Source organism: Rhinatrema bivittatum, chromosome 12, assembly GCF_901001135.1.
Source record: "Rhinatrema bivittatum chromosome 12, aRhiBiv1.1, whole genome shotgun sequence".
Lineage (NCBI taxonomy): Eukaryota > Metazoa > Chordata > Amphibia > Gymnophiona > Rhinatrematidae > Rhinatrema > Rhinatrema bivittatum.
The window spans coordinates 22599633-22606433 of NC_042626.1; the positions used below are offsets into that span (position 1 = coordinate 22599633).

Here is a 6801-nt window from a genome sequence, read left to right on the forward strand (position 1 = left end):
AAAGTCCATAACACATTATTAGCCAGGAAGACTAAAGAAAGCTATTGCTATCCCTGGGAGTGAGTAACAGGCATTAGACCTACTTTATGGGATCTGCTGGGTATTTTAAAACCTATTAAAATCATCTATTGTACCTGAAAACTGGAGGGTGGCCAATGGAATGCTGATCTTTAAAAAGGGTTTCCAGGGGTGATCCAGGAAACCATAGACTGCTGAGTTTGAATTCAGTGCCAAGAAAAATCATAGAAACTATCCTAAAGAATAAAATAAGAGAACTCATGGAAAGACATGGCTTAATAGGACACAGCCATCATGACTTTATACAAGGGATATGTTGCCTCACCAGCCTGCTATATTTTATGTTGAAGGGGTTGAACATGTGGATGAAGGTGAGCCAGTGGCTGTAATGCATTTAGATTTTCAGAAGGTGCTTGACAAAGTGCCCCATGACAGACCCCTGAGAAAATTCAAAAGTGGAGTGCCTCTGGGATCTGTACTGGGAATGACAAGTGAGGTGATCAAATTTGCAGACAACACAAAATTATTTCTAGTTGTTAATTAACAAGAGGATTATGAGAAATTGTAGGAGAACCTTAGGAGATTGGGCTTCCAAATGGCCGATGAAATTTAACGTGGACAAGTGTAAAGTGATGCACATGGGGGAAAGTAACCTACACTGTAGTTACACAATGGTAGGTTCCATATTAGGAGCTACTAAACAGGGCAAGGATCTAGGGACGTTATTATGGAAAATACTTTGAAATCCTTGGTTTAGTGTGCGGCAGCAGTCAAAAAAGCAAACAGAATGTTAGGAATTATTAGCAAAGGAATGGAGAAAAAATGGAGAATAACAATGCTTCTGTATTGCTACATGGTGAGACCTTATCTTGAGTACTGTATGCAGTTCTGATTGCTGCATTTCAAAAAAGACAGAGCTGAACTGAAAAAGATACAGAGAAGGGTGATTAAAATGATAAAAGAGGATGGAATGGCTCTCCTATGAGGAAAGGCTAAAGAGATTAGGGCTGCTCAGCTTGGAGAAGAGACAGATGAGAGGAGATATAATGGAGGTCTGTAAAATCATGAGTGGAATAGAATGGGTAAATGTGAATTAACCAGGTAGACTTGGGGAAAGTCACTACTTATCCCAGGGTGTTAGCAGCATGAGATCTATGTATCGTTTGGGATCTTGCCTGATTGGAAACAGGCTACTGGCTGGGCTTGATGATGGACCTTTGGTCTGACCCAGTATAGTAATTCTTATGCTCTTAAAAGTCTGGGTATGTTCATAGATTACAGGGGTGAGGGTAATTTTCTAACTGCCCACATTGGGGCAAAGACCAAGCGGCCCATGTGAATTTTTGCCTTGAATATTGTCGTGGGGACAAAGTGCAGGCGGTCATGTGCACCTGCTTTTAGTGCTGGTATATTTTTCTGCTGTACAAGTACAAGCAATGCACTGACGTTTCCTTCCCTGACCTGAACACGGCAGCATCTCTTCTCGGTGCAGCTAAGAGTCTGGGTGTTGCAGAATAACGCATTAGGGGACTTGCAGCTGCATGGGGGGAGGGGGGGGGGAGCCAAAAGGAGCAGAGCAGTGAAACTGTAGTTCCAATTCCACTTCCCACTGCTTCGCCCTCCCCGTGACCTTGGGTAAGCCACAAGAATATTGTAGATAAATACGAATAATGTTGTAAGTTGTCTTGAGCAATACTTGGAATGGCAGGCTAAAAATCCAAACGTTATTTATAAAACCCATGTAAATTGCTTGGAAGATGTTCCTTTATACATATAAATATATAAAGAAAGAATCATTAAAGTACATTATTCTGTGTTGTTTTTTTCTCTTAATCAAGTCTTGTCCAAGACTGGGGTTTTACGTTGGAAGCAAACTCTACACTGTCTCTCTGCTCCTTATTATTCCTGCTGTTTCTGTTCAGGGCGGCCTTCTTCCTTTTCCCACTACAATAATAATGGAGGCAGTGCATGCACATCTCTCTCATGCATATTCATTGTGGATATCCTGAAAACCAGGCCTGTTTGTGGCTCTCGAGGACTGGAGTTGGCCACCCCTGCTGTATTGGATCCCGGATGTATGTATATCTTTCTGCTTGTGTGAGATCAGGTCTGCTTCTTTCGTAAGGATGTCACATTTGACTTGTGTCTTTCCCAGAAAGAAATGCTTGGAAATTCTCCCATCGGATATTCTGCCACAGAGTGATTGACTCCCGAGCTCAGGCTCTCCTTCAAACAATGGGCATACATGCAGCTGGATACTCAGCAGACCACTCTCACAGTTTACCTGGTTCACTCTTTCTGTTTGTGATCCAGATTTTATTGCCATTTTTACTTGCTTTTTACCTGTTATAGATTATTCATGTAAATAAATGATGTGTAAACTGTTGCTATACTTTATTTAAAATGAAATAATCAATCTCAGGTTTATCTTATACAAGAAAGTACTACCTGTAAAGTTAAGTTGTGATTGGCATGCATAGCAAAAACGTAATCATTGGCTAAATCTAGACTGTACTGAAGTTACTTTAAATTATTCTGGTCAGGAATGGGTTTTCAGAACTCACAAAAAACATAATTGGGTTTGGTTCTGTTCTGTTTGATCAGCCTTGCAGGGAAGAACAAAGACCAACCAAGTGCTGTGTCTGGACTGAGGTTCCCAGCATTTATGGAGTTTCTCCTCTTTAGAAGCTGCTGGAAACAGGAGCTGGCAGCTGGGACTTGTTTGGGTAGCCTGGAGCAGTAGTTTTCAGCCCAGTCCTTGGGACACACCTGGTTTTCAGGATATCCACAATGAATATGCATCAGATTGATTTGCTTACAATGGAAGCAGTGCATGCACATCTACTTCATCTGTATTCACCATACAAAAAAAAATGTCAAATTATTTTGTCACCTCAGAAATGGTGACAGAAACTCCCTCCATTATGAGGCAGATGAAAAGTAGCAAAAAAAAGTGACTCAGAACCTATATAGCAAACCTGCCATCCCAAAACAGCACTAACTCCCAGAACTCAAACAGCAACACCCCTACATACAGTATGAAAAGGCAGCAATGTAAATATGACACTAAGTTCTAAAACATGATTACTGTTCTTCTCAGCAAGGGAAAACAAAGTGGCCTAATAATCAAAGCAATGGGCTAAGAACAAGGGTGACTACTTCCCCACTCCCCCTCCCCTAATACTTCTTGGGAACTTAAGCAAGTTGCTTTATCTCCTATTTCCTCAGGTATCCACTTAGATTGTAAGCTCTTTGCAACAGGAATTTATTGTACCGGAATTCTAAAAATGCCATGTTGCCTTGCACATTATTTGGAAAGGTGGGCGAAAAAAATCCAAATATATTATTAGTAATACACCTCCTATTAGGAAAACAGAACAAACTGGATGACTCAGAAACAACAAAACAGCAAATAACCTCATACTGGTCCCACACACAGAACACAGAAAAATTCTCACCATACAGAAAAAACGGGAATGCTTGTCCACTTCAGACTCTTCTCTGCCCTTTTATTTCTTGTCCCCTGCAGGACAGGAGGGAAAGGGAAAACAATAGGAGCGGAGGCGCTGGATTAGAGAGCAGAGAGGAGCTTCTTTGAACTGCTCTGCGGTCTGTCTGCTCCAGGGTCATCCCTCCCCTGTCTGGGGAAGGGAGCAGTAAGCAGAGGGGGTGTTCACTATCAGTGGAGAGATTGGGCACTGGCCAAGACGGTCATCAGGGCAGAGCCTTGTGTGCTCAGGCAAAGCCAAGCCTCTAGTGCTGTCCCCGGAAACTGCTGTGCTCTAGGTGCTAGCCTGCCCCTTAATGGAAGGGCCAACCCCAGGATGCTCTGCTGCTGTCTTCCTCCAGCTCTGGCTTCTCCCCGTTTCTGCTGCAGTCACCAGATCACTGCTCCCAGAGTGCCACAGAAAGTTTATCAAGTGCTCAGAGACAAGATTAGATTGCTCAAAACAAAACCCCCTTCCAACCCCGGACATAAAGTGCCTATCCTGACGTCTGAAGCACAAGAGTGTGTTTCTGCTTCTGGGAGCCTCTCTTTGCCTGGCCTCCTTCCTCCCCAGCCCGCCGGCCCAGCCTCCCTCCTGAGCTCTGCTGTGAAGCTTGCCTAGCTGGGACCCAGCCTCCCCTCTGCCCAGAGATGCAGTGACATCATCATGCAGCATGCCTGCCAGCCTGCCAGCCTGCCTGCCTGCCAGCCTGCCTGCCTGCCTGCCAGCCTGCCTGCCAGCCTGCCTGCCTGCCTGCCCGTTGCAGCCCTGGGAAGCACAGTTTCATGCAATCTTAGCTCCCAACTGAAAGGCAGGAGGGCGAGAAGCCTTCGTTTGCCGGCTGCAATGAAACTCGTAAAATCTGGGAAAGCTCCCAGCCACGTGAATCTCTGTAAGCAACTCGGAAGCCTGCCGTGCTGACCTCCGTGCAGGAGCCCTCGGTGCTAGCGGTGCAGCAGGAGCCCCGGTGAAGGGCAGGGGAGAAAGAACACAGCTCAGGAGCGGACTCCCGAAAGCAGGGCTTTCAAATAAAGGAACCCCCCCCCCCTTATGGACGACAGCTATTAAAACCTAACATATATTATGCCAAAAAAGAAAGGGGAGTTGCGAATAAGAGCAGACGAGAGGGCTGGTGCCAGGGCTCAGTGGCAGCGCTGTGTCGGAGATCCGGGTTCTCCAGTCCGGTTGCTGCAGAGTGGACGACAGGCAGAGCCCAATATTGGGAGAAGAAGTGGCCCTGGTGGTTAGGGGGTGGGGGGTTAGAGGGTCAGGGGAACCAGGGCTGAAGCCCCACTCCCCTACTGACGCTCTTTGTGTCCTGCTGCCTTAGGTACCCGCTTAAAACGGTAAACTCTTTGGGGGAGGGACTTCTAATACCGCTGTGAGCCACCTTCAGCATTATTTGGAAAGGCAGGCGAAAAAAAAAAAGCAAGTTATTATGAAAGGCCCCGGGAAGCCGCTATATTTGGTTTAAAGAAAATCCAAAGATGACTCATTAGACAAGTCAGGCGTTTCTGTTCAAAAGAGTGATTTAAGCTTTGCAAACCCTTAGGAGACCGTTTCTAGGTACCCACGACAGCAAAGGCTCCCTGGAGGAATTTTCTAATACTAAGTTAAGAACCGGCAATGGGGAAGCAGGAGAGCGAGACCATGCAGAGAGGCGAGGATCGCTTACCCTTTCTCTCCCGGCTCTCAGCACTGTTGCAGGGCTGCTCTTCGCGTTTCGCCTTCTCCTCTGCTCCCCTGGCTCAGGAAGGGTCCCAGACGAGCCCTGGCTTCCCGGGTGTCCACGAGCAGGAGTCACCAGTGGGGGGCTCCGTAAGCGCAAAGCTGGTCCCCCCCCCCTTCCGGAGCAGGAGCGCTGTTTCTTCCAGGACCAGAGCTGAGAACCCCTGCTATTAAGACTTGCCGAGGGACTTGCGAGTCCTCCTCTCGCCATACTTTCTGCTCTACCCTCCTTTCCTCTCTCTCTCTCTCTCTCCACTGCAACCCAGCAGCTGACCTTTTAAAGGTCATATTGACAAGACCTTGCAGTAAATCTGAGCTGCCCATGGGATGTCCAGGGGTCCCAGCAGCAACCTGCTCTGGGCCAGCAGGGCAAGAGGGATTCAGGGCTCGGTGTCACCTTGAAAAGATCCCAGCTCCGGCCCAGAAAGGCAAACTGTTCAGATATTTCCTGCGACAGTTCCCATATTCTGCAGGAATCTGTCTGCGGAGAGAGAGGCCAGTGCAGGGTCTTAAGAAAAGGAGAGGGGGAGAACCAGAGGGAGATACTGTCCCTGCAGGTGTCTGAATAAGAAAGAGGGGTAGGTATAGTACATATTTACATAAAATATTCTTAGACAGCTGACTAAAAAGAGAGAAGGAAACTGAGAAATATCCTGTCAGGAGTGAGCTGCATTGGCAGAATGGAGCGGGTGCAGGATTGGTAAAGTGGTATGAGGGGGTCTCAGTACTGGAATAAGAGGGGGCACTGCAGGGCAGGAGAGAGGTGCATTGGTAAAGTGGAGTGTGCAGGGGAAGGGGGGAGTCTCAATACTGGAATAACGGGGAGTACTGCAGGGCAGGAGTGTTAGTGGGAGGGGGAGTCTCAATACTGGAGTAACAGGGAGTGCTGCAGGGCACGAGAGAGTGTTAGAGGGAGGGGGAGTCTCAATACTGGAGTAACAGGGAGTGCTGCAGGGCAGGAGAGAGTGTTAGGGGGAGGGGGAGTCTCAATACTGGAGTAACAGGGAGTGCTGCAGGGCAGGAGAGAGTGTTAGGGGGAGGGGGGAGTCTCAATACTGGAGTAACAGGGAGTGCTGCAGGGCAGGAAAGAGTGTTAGGGGGAGGGGGGGAGTCTCAATACTGGAGTAACAGGGAGTGCTGCAGGGCAGGAGAGAGTGTTAGGGGGAGGGGGGAGTCTCAATACTGGAGTAACAGGGAGTGCTGCAGGGCAGGAGAGAGTGTTAGGGGGAGGGGGAGTCTCAATACTGGAGTATCAGGGAGTGCTGCAGGGCAGGAGACAGGTGCATTGGTAAAGTGGTGTGGGGAGGGGAGGGGGAGACTCAATACTGGAGTAACAGGGAGTGCTAGAGGGCAGGAGAGAGTGTTAGTGGGAGGGGGAGTCTCAATACTGGAGTAACAGGGAGTGCTGCAGGGCAGGAGAGAGTGTTAGTGGGAGGGGGAGTCTCAATACTGGAGTAACAAGGAGTGCTGCAGGGCAGGAGAGAGTGTTAGTGGGAGGGGGAGTCTCAATATTGGAGTAACAGGGAGTGCTGCAGGGCAGGAGAGAGTGTTAGGGGGAGGGGGAGTC

At 48.0% G+C, this 6801-nt stretch overlaps 1 long non-coding RNA gene across 1 annotated transcript; it reads right to left on the reverse strand.

Moving 5' to 3' along the window:
• Positions 1-1060: 1060 nt before the first annotated feature.
• On the reverse strand, positions 1061-6261 carry LOC115074024. The gene is made up of 3 exons (XR_003852171.1): positions 5182-6261; positions 3477-3541; positions 1061-2787 (listed from the first exon to the last, which is right to left on the reverse strand). It is a non-coding gene; the product is annotated as an uncharacterized LOC115074024 (long non-coding RNA).
• Between the last annotated feature and the right edge of the window lie 540 nt (positions 6262-6801).